This window comes from Neopelma chrysocephalum, unplaced genomic scaffold (genome assembly GCF_003984885.1).
Source record: "Neopelma chrysocephalum unplaced genomic scaffold, ASM398488v2 Primary Assembly neopelma1_71, whole genome shotgun sequence".
Taxonomy (NCBI): Eukaryota; Metazoa; Chordata; class Aves; order Passeriformes; family Pipridae; genus Neopelma; species Neopelma chrysocephalum.
In genome coordinates, this window is record NW_020897731.1 from 4,029,776 (window position 1) to 4,044,149 (window position 14,374).

The 14,374-nt window shown below is 39.2% G+C and overlaps 1 long non-coding RNA gene across 1 annotated transcript in view; it reads left to right on the top strand.

The window, feature by feature from the left end:
• The window catches only part of LOC113969253, a 40,094-nt gene extending 28,049 nt beyond the window's left edge, over positions 1-12,045 (top strand). Inside the window, exons 2-3 of the long non-coding RNA XR_003534793.1 lie at positions 6,798-6,891; positions 11,154-12,045. This is a non-coding gene — a long non-coding RNA (uncharacterized LOC113969253). The remainder of the gene's footprint in view (positions 1-6,797; positions 6,892-11,153) is intronic.
• The last annotated feature ends 2,329 nt before the right edge of the window (positions 12,046-14,374 follow it).

Here is a 14,374-nt window from a genome sequence, read left to right on the forward strand (position 1 = left end):
TAGATGTTCAATAGAAATTTCTCTCACACAGTTTTACCATTAAAAATGTTGCATAAAATTGGTTAGTTAGAAAGTAGTTTTCAGTAAAAACTCAAATGTTTGCTGCCAGATCTAATATTATCCATTTACCTAAAGGCTTTTTTATCAGAGGGTTTTAATTTTTTTTCCATTTAAACTTTGCCAATTTAGTGTATATCTCTGAAAGTGAAAAATATTCTTATATTTTTATACATATATATACACATAGACACAAATGTTTGTCTATAGTTATAGGATTTCCTCTCTTCCCCAAATCTTTAGGGATGGGAAAACTCCTATATCAGATCTTATACAGACCATGTGGCAAGAAATCCAGAAAACTTCAAGGATTTCTATGAACTGTTCTCATCAGATCCGTGGTGCCTGGCTCACTCTCCCCCTTACAGCTACCCCACCTAATCTGTGCTAACATCAAAATCACTCATACAGCAGCACATCGCCTTGCCAGGTCTGCTGTTGAAGGAGTATTTTCTGGAAGCTCAACATGAAAACCACACTGAAATTTTATAATTTGATTTTGTAATATACCTGTGATTAATAATTAATATCATCATTAATTTAGTAACACATTGATACCTCCACCTCATGAGTTAGCCTGGGCCTATTGCATCAGATGAGTACTGCTCAATTTTTTAACATGCAGTGAGATGGAGTTATGTGTTTTTAAGTAACTGTCCCAAGTCCCAGCCTGTTAACTCCTCACATGTCTCCTGGATAGGGCTGAAAGTACATGGTGTGAGCAGCAACTCACAGCTGCTTTGTTTAAGGAGGAATCCCAGTTGCCTTATTGCCCTGGGAACAGCTTAGACTCTTGCCCAAGTGAGGCCAAAAATGGCTCTTGTACCTCTTCCTTTCTTGCTGCACTCCACCTGCCTGCTGGGCAGCATTGGGTGTGATGTCCACAGTGTGAGAGCGTCTGGGGTACCTCCTCCATGGTCTTATTCCTCTTACTCTTCACATCACATCCAGGCAGAAGGGACTGCCATGAGCATATTAGCCACCCAAAATTTGATGGGGGGTGTCTGAGAAGTCTGAGAAGTGCTTCAAGATTTTGGGGTTTTTTATTCTTCCTTCAGATAGGTTTGTTTTCTTCACGAAAACTTCCTTTGTTCCTTCGAAAATACTTGTGTGGACAGCTTTTGGTCAGTTTGTCTTTTCTAATGCAGCTAACTGGGGGCCCATGGCTACCATCACTTCTGCAGCACATCAAAGAGGTAACTGTGAGTGCTGGGCTCAAGAGAGGAGCAAGCCTGGCCATGGAGCCATGTTGTGGGCAGGAAAGGCTGGCTCAGCTTGGAGAAGCACTTCAAACCACAGGAGCTGCCTGCATTCAGTCTATTCTGCTACCCAGGTGATCACAGAGCAGTTGGAGCAGAAGGTGACACAGCAGCTCTGTGTCCACTTCTAGGGTGGGGCTCCTCTGCTCACATGAGGCCAATGGGGAGCAGTAGTTTTGGTGTAAACAACTAGAACAAACTCTGCATTGAAATAGTAGTCTTCTATGGTGAAAAGGTATTTTAATGTCTTCTCGAAACAGGTTGACTTTAGAGGTTTTGTATTTTTACACTGTAGTCTTCGAAAAAAATCATACCAACAATCAGCACAGTGACGCAGCTATGATGAACTAAGGATATAAGCAATGCCCTTTGGGGAAAGGTTATTCAGGCAGCTGAGAAGCTGGTGCACTCAAGAGTGTCTTTGCTTCTTCCAGTTCTACCACTTGGCATTGTAACACACTTTCTCTACTTGGTTTATGCTTTCTGCCTGGGTGCAGCTAAAGTGTGTGGGCCTTGGCAGGGACTTGTGAATATCTTGAGTTCTCCAGAGGCATCACTGATTTCTCCAAGTGAAGTCACCAATGCTGTTGTCCCCTGCTTTTACTGGAGTGAAGATTGCAGATGTTGGGACATCTGTACTACAACCAAACTCCCACACAGATGGGTAAAGGTCAGTCTCCAGCTCACAGGTGGCTCACATGGGGGTGCTCCTGCTGCTGCTGACAGTCATCTGTCCCAGTGACAAAGCAGCTCAGGGCAAAGACTGCAAATGACCTGGGTGGGCTTCATATTGAGCTTTAACTGAGAGTCTTGCAGGCTGTCAGCTGGCACCCTTTTATGCATAATGACATTCTTAAAAGGCCGAGACAACAGAAGTTTTTGAAATGGAGCCTAGATGCATAATATTTTTCTTGTAACTCAGTCTCAGAAAGTGCACTGGGCCTGTACAAACTTGCAAAATGCTGAAAACTTGTACTGACGTGTGTTTGAGAAGTTCCAAATCAAGTCACTGTAATACCGTATAAAAATAGCTAAAATGGAAAATTGTCAACAGAAAAACTAGAGCACTAAATGATCTATGTTATTATTCCCATAGTGATTAGCATACTGCATTTTCCCAGCCTGTTGCAATTTATTAGCCCATGTTCTTCTGTATCAATATCAAATATTATTTCATTATAAAAACTTGTGTGCCAGTTAACAAAAAAAAAAAATCCAAATTAACTGTCAACATATGTTACTTTCACTTTTTCAAACTAGAGTAAGAAAACTGGCTCTAATTAGTTTCCTGATTAATGAGTGCATGGTAAGCAAGAGAGTTACATTAAGAACAATTTCCAGTTTACACTGGTTAGGAGGAGGTAAAAAAATAATTTTTCAACAGGGATCAAATAAATCTACAGAACCTCAATTTTTTACAATGCTGTGAAAATATGCAAGGCATCACATTGTAAATTGCTGGTTAGGTCACTGGAGCAGGATGAATAAATACTGTTTGCCATATGAAATTGGCTAGTCAAATGAAGATCACAAAATTGTTTGTTGCTATATAAGGCTCATTTTTGCTATAAAAAGAGTAATTTTAATTTACAGGGGCTTAAGGCAATTTTCCATCTAATTTTATGTTTTATAATGTCTGCTAAAACACTGGTGCCTTATTAGTTTGTGTGGTCGAATATATATTGTTTCCAAATTTCAAGGCTATTGATTTATCTTGACCAAAGCAAAACAGGGTTACTTTTTCTGCCTAAATGCTAAGAAAAGTCCATGCAGATCACATTAAGACAAGTAAATTAACTTTATCACAGATATATCTCTTTTTCTGACCAATAGAAAACATTATGGTTTATGTGGATATGAGTAATGACAGGTTAACTTCACTGGTCAGAACTATAATCCTTCCTATGCAACTCTTTGCTGTGCAATTTCACCACTAAAAATCTTAAAACTGAAGTGAATTAAATGGTTGTTTTAACACAGAAACAACTGGATAGACACACATCATTATTTCTTGAACACTTGAGTTCTATTCTCTCCAGCAAAGGTCCTGGCAGCCAGGTCAGATGAAACTTAGATCTTTTCATCATCATGTGGTTTAGAAGTTTCAGTTTCCTACCACCTCCCCTCCCACACATGGGAGGATAATGGCATTGCCTGTATTCATCAGCCCAACCCCGGGCGGTGTAGGCCTCACTGCTCAGAAAATCAAGCATCTCACTTCTTGGCCATGACACAGCCAAGGACAACCATAAGCAAAGCATCAGCCCTCCACCCATCGGTTGAATTGCTCTGAATTTCCTCAGAAACCTTGGCCCTTTATAGATCTCTCCTAGTCCAAAAAGCAACATTGTCTACAAGCTTCCATCCAGATGCAGCTTTTTAATTCCTTAACTAATGTCCCTCCCCTTGCCCTTATTTCACTAACAGAGGGACCCCAAAAGCTAAGAAAGTATTTAGCTCGCCATGTGTCATGTGAAAGTATCACAGCTCACCATGAGATATAGAGGACAAGTGATGGATTTGTGGTTGGCTGGGACTTTATGGCAGATCTGCTCTGACAACACAGTCCCAGTTTCTAACCTTTTTCTTCTCTGAGTCCCTCTGCTCAATGGCAATACCACAACCTAGCTGTAGCTCTATAATCCCACTGTAGAGACTGCATGAACCCAAAGCAAGGCTGATCTCAAAGACCTTTCCTCCAAAGACTTTCCCAGCTCATGTTTCTCAGCTGCTGGTATTGTATCCTTTCTGCTCCAGAATTTCTACAGCTTCTGTTCTTCCTTTCTGCATTCACCTCAATTTTTAATTCCTGTTGTTAGCTGTTCTCTTTGCCTTCTCTCTCTTAGGTCTGTCACAACCTTTTATCCCAAGCATGTACTAAGCTCATTTAACTCAACAGTTTTATTTTCAGGTCAAGTGTCTGCTGAAAAATTAATTTTTTTCTAGTGTCAGTGAAATGGGCAAGGCAAAAGTTTGAAAGCAGCCAATGTAGCAGACCTGTGTACCATTATTAGTGCTGCAATAAGCTTGCCTGGATTTATCAGTGAGAGATGTATGATCTCAGCACTTTGCAAAATCAAACCACGTTTTATTTTCCAAGTAGAGAGAGCTTTATGTGAGGAAACTGGGTAGCAGTTTGGGAGGGGATAATGTCATGCACATTAGATGAACCACTAAGTCGTCTTCTTCCACCCTTTCAACTTCTCAACAAATGCTGATGTGGAGGGGGGAAAAAAATCGTTTCCTGACCCAGCAGTCCTGCTTTGTTGTGCATTTCTGTGTACTGGTCCTGCACAGAGATGGAATTAGAAACTGCTTTAGTGTGAGCAACCCCAGTGTCCAGCTTGGTACAAGGTAAGAGTGACAGGATGAGTGCTGGACTCTGCCAGCTCAGTCTGCCTGAAGACGTGAACTCCATTGAGGAAAACTGGATCTGGGACAAAGATGCAAGGCAGGGACTGTCTGAGGTCGAACAAGGATCACCAGATGCATGGCCTTTGCATATGGAAAGGCTTGTACAGGAATACAACTTCATGTACAACACTTCTAGTGTGAGTGAATGAACTGGGGCTACTGGAAACTCAAAGAAATTACTTTATTGGTCTTACAGCTTCTTATGTGGCAGTATAGACTTTCTAGCTAGTCAGGGACAAATGCTAGGTTTCATGTCCAAACAGGAGACATCACCACCTCTTTTCTGCTGAGAGAAGCCCTACAACTTCACTGTGAGCATAGTAACACATGATAGGCACTGTTCCACCACAGAGAATGAGCTCAGGTAGGATGTCCTTTATAGACAAAAAATAATAATATGTTTATCCTAATAAGCATCTTTATCAGATGTTCCAAGTAATCATCTTTTCTTTCCATGATAAAAAAAATAGAATCATATAAACATTTAAAAAAAGCTTAGTTTTTTTAAGCTAACCAGGATTTATGGTCGTAAAGAATAATGGCAAAGGCAAGCGTTTTTTCCTTTGCATGAAAATTCTTGGAGCAGCATGTAAACAGACCTTCTTGTGGTATTAATATTGCCCCATTTATGCTGAAGCTATGCAAACAGAGACATATAAAATCATGCTCCTAAAAACTTAGGTTGCCAATAAATATTTTTACCACTTTTAATTTATACTGTTTGCAACTTTGCCCCCTTGCAGAAAAGTGATCCCAGAATGCAAGCTAAGTTATTCTGAAGTTATTGAAGCTATCCGACATTTAAAATACTGATCATTTGTGTTCCTCTGAACTTAACCTGCTTCTTGTTTGAAAAGATCTGACTTGGCAGTTCTCAAAGCTTTGTCTTGTGGACTACTGACAGAAACATGGAAGTTTTAGCTTGAATTGATAGCAAGCAGCCTTGTTTACTGCCTCAGGGGGTTGGAGTTCCCATCTTGACCTTACTGAATATGCCCTTACTGCAAATACTGGGTGTATTTTCATGAGGTTACAGCTCTCCAGTTAACTATCTTGACATCTCAGTATTAAAAAAGTCTCAATATTAAATAGATTTAATGTACCTTGCTACATTAAGATACCAACCTGTATTCCATTAAAACAAAAACATAACTTCAGGCTTCCTTTATAAGCTTACTGAGTTAATGGAAGTTAAAAATTCTCACCACACAGAAAAATTGGTGTGAAAATTAGCAATTTTATTCTGGTGCCTACATAGTGCCTGCTGAATTTATTATCCAATTTTTGTAATGTTTAAGGTGACCTTCATCTTAAAAAGGTATAAGCTGTGCCTTAAAAACCTTCCTTATAAGTAAGAAGATGGTTTGAAGTAATGAACTTGGGCATTTTAAAGTTTTTCTTAAGTCTTTCGGGTTCAAGCTCCAAAAATTTTATCCATATTCAACAGGAAGAGAAAAAGGACAGCTGAAGTTCTCCCACAGTATTTGAATATGTGAGCTGTGGAATTCAAAGGAAAAATAGAAGATTGTGGAGAGCTTGCAGCTCAGTCTGCCTCAGGGTTTGCTGAAACTAGTTTTGAGCTATTATATTTATAATAAAGTGAACAGAAAAAAATTAGAGAATATTTAGAAGATCATGGGCAAAGTGACTTTCTTTATTTTTGAGTGATTTAACGTATTTTTGACTGTATTTTTAGACACATATACAGATGCTCACAATTACTACTGAGGTATAGACATCATACCATCTTCATTTCTGTCGCTTTTTCATTTTACAAGGATAGTAATTTTGATGTTATCTATTCTAGTACCACTTATTTTCTAAGGAAGCCCATTATTTTTATTTGGAATTTGCTTTGGTTTTAAGCAACATTTAAAGAATGGATGTAGCTCCTAACTGACTGTCTCAGATGCTATAATTTTGGGACATAAGCCCATAAAACTTCACTCATTGGCAAGCCTCTGCTCTCTTTTCATTCCAAACCTCTCCTCCTTGAGATGAAAACAAAGAAGAAATATTTGCAATTATAATGTCGTAAACTACTATTTGCTTGTTATATACTTTCAGCTTTCAGCCTGGAACTGAGGATGATGGATTGAAACCTGCCAGCTTGCTAATGAGGCAGCCTTGCCTTGGGGAGTGGAGAAATCTGGGCAAACAGGTACAACTGCAAAAGGAGACAGCTGCAATCAAAGCATCTTCTCTGAGGACCTGGTAGTCCTGGGGGTGGAAGTACCCAGCTGTGGGCACTCTTCAGCTCTGGGTAGCCAGCATAGGGCAGCTGTGGGGTCCAGCAAGTTATCTGTGTATCTCCTGGAGCACTAGTCTCGGGTATCATGAACAGATCCTGCACAGCTGTTAAAATGTGCCATGGGACTGGAGGTTTGCATTTATCTGCAATCTTTCTCAAATCAGGAAGAATTTTGTGCATAGACATGGAATGAAACAAAACAAAAAGTTAGAACACGAGAAAAACAGACAAAAAGAGGAAGACACTGGCAAATGTCACTGTTTAACAAAGATCAGTGTTGATGAAGGTCAGTGAAGCTGCTTGGCAATTAGCCTTTCACTGTGTGAAGAAAGCACTTTTGACTAGTTACTGCATTATTCTGCAGAGGTTAGTGTTATATACACTCACAAAATCCTCCTATGCCACCCAGCTTGCAAGCATAAAGCCAGGAAAAAATGATACTTTTTGCCAGTTGGCTATATAATTTTCAATGGCCAAAAGCCAACTAGTTGCTAATTGTTATTGCAGTGAAACTGAAAACAAAGCTCTTGGTATGAATACTTGGACTGTTTGTTATATTCCCCCTTGAAATTCTTCAGGAAGTGCCATGAACTGCAGTTCACACCCACAGCTCCCAGAAAAGATGAACTGGGTGCCTGTATCTGGATGCAGTACTTGGTCTGCAGCCTTGATGAATACTTTCAAAATGCTTTCTGCAACTGAAATTGCAAAGAAATTCAGTTATTTAGGTACCGTGCATGTTTAGAGCAATTTCCAAAAATCCAGTGTATGTGGGTCCATGGAGACCCCAGCAAATATGTGAAGGGGAAGAGCTGGTGAAAGGTGGAATTGTTTTCAATCATAAGGGAGATAACTCACATCTATCTGTTATTATTTGTGGGAAAAGCTCCTGAGGCAAGGAACAACTCTTTGTTTGGTATTTGTGTAATAGCCAGCACAGTTGAGTGCTAATCCATGACAGGGAAGGCAAGGCACTTCCGCCATTCGAGTAAATAATAATGGTTATTTCCAGAGCCAGTGGAGAAGGCACTAACTGCATTACTTGTGTTCACCCTCTGAGTCACAGCCACCAAAAATAAACATGAGGAAAATGTGTCTAGGATCATTTTTACCCCTCCCTCACACAAACCACTCCACAGCATGGCAACATTGAAAAAAAAATTGTTTCTTAATTTAGTGATATTGATAGGCACTTCCACGATTGCTTGATTTCCATTCAATTACAGAAATAAAGGTAGATCTGCGCACCAAAGTTTTGTTGCCATTAGTTTTGTTGTTCCAAATATGAATTAGTTCTGTCCTCTTTAGCTGCTTTTGCTATGCCCAGAAAACCTCTACCATGTGTAGAAAGGAGAAGAACAGACTTATGTTCACAGATGTTCCCTTATTCTGCATGGAATGCTTGCCTAGATTGAAAAAAAAGTAATCTGATGACACTCCCACAATTTTGGATGTAATGAACCCTGTCAAAGCAGAAATTTTCATGGGGTTTCCTGCTGTTTAGTTAAGTGACCACTGTCCACCATCAGATCAGCCATGTGGCAGATTAACTCCAAGCAGGACAGGATGCTCGTGGCACACAGCACACGTACAAAGACTTTCTGGGTGGAAATGTAACAAGCCATATGCAGAAAAGGTTTTTGCCTGTTGGTTTTATAATTCTCAGAGGTGTGCTGTAAGTGAGCTGACAAATAACATCCCCTGTTGGCATAGGCTGCATTGACTGTTCTGCCGAACTACCTGCACCAAAGCAAAGCTGTAGCAAACATGGCACATATGAGAACAACACAGATATGCAGAGATAGTTCCTCTGTCAAAGTGCATGACATATGTGTAGTTTCAAGTAGCAGAAGGACCACCTTTGTTTCTTCAGAGCAGTGGAAAAAATAATGCATCAAAAGGCACACATAATTTCAGCTAATCTGTTAGCCCCCATAAAGGCACCAAGCAAATACACATATTTCTCAGACTTCTATCTGCTAATGGTCTTCCCCTGGGGGTGTCACCAGTTGCAATGAAAAGAGAAAAAAAAGATAAGGGACTTTGTGTACTAGAGTTGAGGGACAATATGTCAGAGGTGAGCTATAAACAGTGGAAATAGTGAACCTTGAAAAAGAGGCAAAGAAAACCTTGTATATTTGCCAGGAAAGGAAAGCTGGGGTGAAAACCACATGTGGGTTCTTACTCTCAGTGCATCAGACCTACCTAAACTCCCTCAGAAGAATATATACCTTTGATTTTAGTGTCCAATTCAACTATTTGATATATGTTAATCCTTAATATTGTTCATTAAAACATCAAGCATATTCAACGATTAAATAAAAACTTTCTTAAAACAAAAAAAGTACTTCAGAATATCTACCTAACAAGTGGATGGATAAATATTTTATCACTAGTATACTATTATGAGTTCAACTGCACTGAATCAGAAACTGGATCCAACTGTGCTGGTCGCTTTGTAAACTGAGTGAGACACTGTCCTTTCCGCAGTTCAAATCTAAAACGTTAATAAGCAAATACTTAGGCAAGAATTTCTGAAAGCAATTGGATGTAAGAGAATGGCTCAAGTTAGGTAGTCTGCACACATTTGCAAGATCAAAGCCTTACTTTGGGCAATTCACACGTTGTGAAAAACACTGAGAGATAAAGTGAAAGAAAGGCTGAGCACCACAGGGAAAGAAATACGACATGGCATTTAACATAATAAACTCTTTTGAACGCAAAAATGTCGTTCTAAAAACTATTAATGATTTTATTAATCTCCATAGTAGATGTGTCTACTGCCGTTTGTCACTCACTGCTCAAAATAATAACACGAAGGGGAATACATTAGAAATTTAAAAAAATTTACCACTGTGCATAGGCAAAAAGGAGAAATATCTTTCCTTCTCCAGAAATTACTAAAGGGTCAATTTCTGTCATTGCTGTTACTGTTATTACGGAGACCTAAGAAATGCTCCAGACACTGATCAAGTTAAAATCACACAGGACAGAAAGGTGGTCAGTGCCGCTGTCTCCAGCTCTCTGCCCTCATCGTCAAGGGCTCGCAGAGCCACATTGCCTTCGGGGAACCCTGGGAGAGGTTCCTTCTCAGGGAGAAAAAGATGCTCCCCAAGCTCAGCAGCTTCTTTATGAAGAACCCTTGGTGCAATTGTATCTTAAATCGTGGTTTGTTTCCAAACTATTGTTAGCTTAGTTTGTATCCCCAGCTACTTCCTCTTCAGTGCCTGTGGTGAGTAATTTAGGTTATACTGTCAGCCCCAAGCACTCAAATATTCATAGGTCAAGAAAAAACAGATTAATTTGTGATTTAAGGATATGTTTAGAGTTTTTAGTTGGTCCTTGGATTTCCATAATTCAAGAAACATATTTTAAGTTTGTCTTGGTGCAAATAGGACCATGAGTTAACCACTTAGTTTAGAGTGATGAAGCTGCAGGCTTGCTGTAGCATTTCTTCAGTTTTTATGAATTTAGAAAAATATCAAATACCATGAGCTTCAGAAACAGTGCTCAAGTCATATGGCAAAATTACTCCTCCTAAATCAGGTGTCTAAACAGCCATACACAGGAGCAGAGACTTCAGGAAGTTTTCATCACAAAAATGTGTCCATTGCAGATCTTGTTAGAAACATCCATTCATATGGGAATTTTCAAGATTTTTTTTACTTCTGCCAATATTGCTGGAAAACAAAATTCTTAACACAAGTGAAAAACAAACAGCAAGAAGCAGCAAAACCTGCCAACCCAATGTGGTATTATAAATTCAAATAATTACAACTTCTCTGTAAGATTCATTCAACTATGGATCTGATAATATTTCTCAACTGAAAATGCCTAACACTTTTGTTGAATAGTATTTTTTCTGACTGGCTTTACAAAGGCTGCTATATATTATATATGCCGTATATATTTCTAGTTCCATTTGTATTTTGCATACATGATCATTCAAATAAAAATCACAGTAAAGTGGGGTACTTGAAAGGCAATATTTCTATGGCAGAATTTTAATTGCCTAGAAAGAAATGTATTCAGGTCAGCACATAATGAAGCAACTTGAACAGTTTCTGAATTCTGCTAATAGCTCCCATTGCTAATGCAGGCTTAAAATCATCCACTATTATAATTGTTCACAGGGACCGGTAATAATACATGATTTTATTATACAATTTCAGGGCACACCCCAAAACAGACCTCAGACAGAGAAGAGGCAGAGGAGGGTTCCGAGAGTGGAGACATCCCTTGGGAGAAAAAAAGGCAACTCTAGAGAAACCACTAAGAACTGTGTTTTCTCTAAGTTATGATGTATTTATTTACTTTTACCCAGTGATGTCCTGTTTAATGACTGTAAGGTAGCACAAGGCAGGGAGGAAGTCGACCTTAAAAGTTCAGGAAAGAAGAAATTCAACTCTTAGGCAACCAGGAAATTGAAGGGCCACTTTACAGAGAGATGCTTGTGGCATGCAGGGGTATACCAGTAATTCCTGCAGTGTCTTAGGGATGCTTCAGCTAGGCTTCTTGGAAGATCTGTCTGGGTCTTCCAGAGGACACATTGTACCAGACCCACCTTAGGGACATATTTGAAAACACACAGACACAGCCCCCTGTGCTCTGAGGGCCTGGGGATTTGACATGTAACCACTCCTTGTTGTAAAAATGTGTTCTTCAGTTTCAGCTTTCCTTCCTTAAAAATGTGTATGACTTTGCCTCATGACTAAAACAAAGCTTGAAAGCATCTGAGCAACAGAAGTGTTCCTGAGCCCTGACTCCACAGCCTCGAAATCTGTTATTTCCTATTGTGCTCTAAAACTCAGCCATTAGGTCATAAAAGTGGCTGGTTTGCTCCAGGAAGACATTACATGTTTTGTTTTCTGTCCCATTCTCAGTGAGGACTTGCCTCTTGCTGTTCCACTTTCCCTGCAGAGAAAATTCAACTGGACAAAAATATTATGGAGTCGGGCAGCTGGGGAACAGAGAGTCAGTTATTATTGCTTTGTCAGAGACCTTTCCTCTGGTCTAATTATAATTACCTTGCCTAGCTAGAGTATAATTACTGTCTGTATAATGCCAAAGTGATTAATGATTATTCTTTCCTTGTGAAATAACATTTTTACAATTGCTTTTAGTATCTGAAAAGTAACAATTATATCTATATTTCATTGTTGTCCAACCTTGTGTGTGCACATCTTGGACTTCTGATCTTAAAAGTATATTAACACCAGTGTCTGGATTTTCAACTTCTGTAGCAGCCACATCTCACTATTTTCAGACACAGCAGACAATTTTCAAGTGTAGAATTCTTTACAAATCTCCTGTTTGCTGCAGAAATGCTGTCTTTGGTCTTCAACCTTGCTGCAGATAATGACAGTAGTTCCTGAAGAAATCTCTCGTGACGACTCCTTACAAGATTCTGTTTCAGACTAAAACATCTTGGTGTACAGACTTTCCTGCAGTGGGTAATGCAGAACACATGGAAAGGAAAGCCAGAATGGAAATGCCGGGGGAGGTTTGCCCCATACGGCAAGATGAGGAATAGAGAAAGTGAGCTATGACTTATGAGGGTACCTGAGATCCAGTGCAGTCACTTACCTGCCTGATCATGTGTCTCTGGTGTGACTCATGGAATCAGGTATTTAAAAGCTTTCAGCATCAATGTCTAATACTTTTTCAAAGACTTTTGATCTTTCTGTTTCTTTTTATCTCTATCTTTTTTTTTCATGGGGCTGAGGAGGGAGAGGTGAGAAAATTAGTTTTTCACTCTCTTTCCTTGGTGGGAATAGGTATGAGGGTATTAAAAAGGTTTTTCACCTCCTCTTCGTCCAGTTTGGCTAACAGAATTGTTCCACTTGTAAACTCAAGTGATTACTACCACACCCACTAGTTCTCAGATCATTTGACACATTCATTAGGAAATCAAAGGTCTTTTCTAGCTGGGAAGAGAAATCTTTACATTGAGTACTAAAATAGAAGCACTATGGCATTCTGCAATCCTCTATAACAGATCATTATGCAGAGACAGACAAGGTTCCAAGTTTTCTAGAGGGTAAGGCTAACAATGTTTTACTGAAGAAAAGACTAAACACAAAGTTCCTGAAACATCTAAATAGGTGCTGTCTTTTCCACAATAAAATGTCTCACATACTCTGAAGTTATTTTAAGTTTTGTGACTTATTTTTGTGTGTAATGTGAACAAAGTGCCAGATAGTTTCTTTTTTTTTTTCCCCAGATCAATCAGGTTTTTTTGCTTCCTCACAAGAGGGCAAGTCACTGTAGCTCCACATATTGGTCCAATTCAGCTAAAGATATTTAGATTTCTTCTTTTTGTTTTGAATTGTAATGATGCTTTGGTTTCAGGTATCAACACCTCTAAATTTGTCTTGGACTGTTTTGAATTTAAACACATGCTGCAGGAAGGTGTTAAGCAGTACAGTCAAAGGAAAAAATGTAGACAGTATTCAGTAGGGTACAACACATGACTGAACATCCCTGAGCTGCAGAAGCTCCCATGATGAACCTCCATCTGTTAACCTGCTTTTACTGTATCACATTGAATTGTGATTGTGTCCACAGACTTCAACCTGAAAGTAGGACTAGATAACATGATTTTAGTATTGTTAGTATTTACTGTGCCAAGTGCTATCTCAGCTAACGAGGTGTAGTCAGCCAGCACAGTTTTTGCTTGCTGATACACCATCTTCTTCAGAGGGACCCCAATTCCAAGACAGATGTCTTATCTGCTGTTATACAAATGTACCTAAATAGAAGCAATGCCACAAGATAATAGACACACTAATAATAATCCATATGACCACACGAGATTGTGCAATTTAATACTTAATTAATTTTTCATATAAAACTGTATTTCTGCTATGGAAATACGAGGGCAAATTTATACCATTTCCTATCAACACCTGGCTTAGCAAAGGCATGATCTCAGATTGATTTTCCTTCTGCTTGCTCTCCTGTTCATTAGCTGCACTATGGGGAAAATGCTTTAAACCCTTTGAATATGGATTTTTGCCTCCATAACTGCTTTGGTTCCATATGAAATGTCTGATCTCTAAGGTTTCTGAGGTTTCAGACTTGTAAGTATCTCACTTTAGCAGCTGCACCCATAAAATTACATATACAAGCAAATTAGTAGAGACCTGAATCTTTCCCTACTTCCTCATGAAAATTCTGGAGCAAAACCAGTCAGATTGACATATTGCCATCTTTCCAGCTGTTTCTTAGCACCACCATAACAGAGTGAAAGAAATCATGAATAGAGGTAACTGTGGGCATTGTAGGGCAAATCTAGCAGGATAAACTTGTTCCACGGTTGCTAGACTTTGTGTTGAACTGGATTTGTGAGTGGATTTTGCTTCTTCTATGGTGCTGATAACTCCTTTTGATG